Source organism: Sphaeroforma arctica, assembly GCF_001186125.1.
Source record: "Sphaeroforma arctica JP610 unplaced genomic scaffold supercont1.1170, whole genome shotgun sequence".
Classification (NCBI taxonomy): Eukaryota; class Ichthyosporea; order Ichthyophonida; genus Sphaeroforma; species Sphaeroforma arctica.
The window spans coordinates 18,398-20,613 of NW_014039388.1; positions in this window are offsets into that span (position 1 = coordinate 18,398).

The window sequence follows — 2,216 nt, forward strand, 5'->3', positions numbered from 1 at the left end:
CATACACACAACGACTCAGGATACAGGTGTCCTACATACATGAATACAAAACATACATATATAAACATATAAACACTCGGAATACACTTGCAAATACGTCTCATGCCACAAGCACGGTACCTCTTCTTGTTCGGGCAGGTACTTCTGGATGTTCGCCATCATCTGTTGTGTTACACATTGATCGTCCATCTTCAGAAAGGCCTTACGCAGTGTCGCAAAGTCCACTTTGAGGCGACCCAACATGATGGCTACAGAGACACATAGGTGTTGCATGGATACGAAAGTGATAGTGCATATGTATGATGGCTACAGAGACACATAGGTGTTGTATGGATACGAAAGTGTTAGTGCATATGTATGATGGCTACATAGACATATAGGTGTTGCATGGATACGAAGGTGTTAGTGCATATGTATGATGGCTACAGAGACACATAGGTGTTGTATCGATACGATAGTGTTAGTGCATATGCATGATGGCTACAAGCACAACACGGGTAGAGATGCAGGTGTGTGCATGGCATGTATATGATTGGCTTTAGTTATTACACCGTATCCACAGGCAACAGGTGGTGCGTAGAGTATAAACAGTCGCACATGCACCTGAGAGTCTGTGTGTTTGGTGAGAGACTGCACTGCCGTGGTGGTACGTGATATGGGGCTAGCAGTGAGTAATATGTACTGTGTGTGTTTGTTGAGTATTTGCAATAGGCGTTAGTAGAGTATGCGTAGTCTAGTATAAACCCCAGCCGCTACACACACACACACACACACACGCATAGCCCTGCAGCTGGTGCCACGCACTATGTGATATGCGGCTTTGTACTGTACAAAGTATACTCCAGGCTGCCTTAGCAACCATTTATCAATGGTCCAATCATATGCATCACCGCATCTGGCAGAAAATACAGAGCAGACTATCGGTAAACCTTAAACCCTATAGCCCTGTTTTAATGTGGTGCATTTCCAAATCCGAAAACCTAAACCCTACCTCTGCGGTGTGCGTATGTCTGGTGTAACAGCCCACAATTTTAGGGTTTCAGGGTCTAAAGGGTTTAGGGTTTTAATCTGCAACGAACATTGACAGTGGAACACTCATACTCAACCAAACTTTCATGGGGAGTGGTTTTGGTCAAATAGTCCGTATAAACGATACCATTCACAATACATACCGGTACAAGTTCGGGTGCACTTATGGACACTCAGCGGTCCGAAACACAGACCAGAGGTGCAGGGACCGCTACATACACTGTCGACATCATATAGGACTCACAACATCAATTACACAGACATACAAACAGTGGTAATAGAAACCAGGATGTTACATAAGCAAAGGGTATAGAACTATTCAAAACAGATGACCAAAAATACTCTCAGACCCAACATGACAAATTCGGGTCGGGGCGTCGCACCAAATTTCTCTTTTTTAGGATTTTAAGTTTAGGATTTAGGTGTAGAAGCCACACCACACTTCCGATACTTAACCACTGACTCAATACGTAGCTATGTGCAGTAAGCCGAAGATATGACTGGCCTATTTATGAAAGTGTACATGTACATACTCACCTTCATTACACTTCACAGGTACATGTAATGCACATCCTTATAACACTTCACAGGTACATGTACATGCACACCCTCATAACACATCACAGGTACATGTATATGCACACCTTCATAACACTTCACAGGTACATGTACATGCACACCTTCCTAACACTTCACAGGTACATGTACATGCACACCTTCATAGCACTTTACAGGTACATGTACATGCACACCGTCATAACACTTCACAGGTACATGTACATAAACACCCTCATAAAACTTCACAGGTACATGTATATGCACACCTTCATAACACTTCACAGGCACATGTACATACACACCTTCACAACACTTCACAGGTATATATACATACACACCCTCATAACACTTCATAGGTACATATACATGCAAACCCTCATAACACTTCACAAGTACATGTACATTTACACCTTCATAACACTTCACAGGCACATGTACATCCACACCCTCATAACACTTCACAGCTACGTGTATATGCACACCTTCATAACAATCCACAGGTACATGTACATCCACACCCTCATAACACTTCACAGCTACATGTACATGCACACCTTCCTAACACTTTACAGGTACATGTACATGCACACCTTCATAACACTTCACAGGTACATGTACATACACACCTT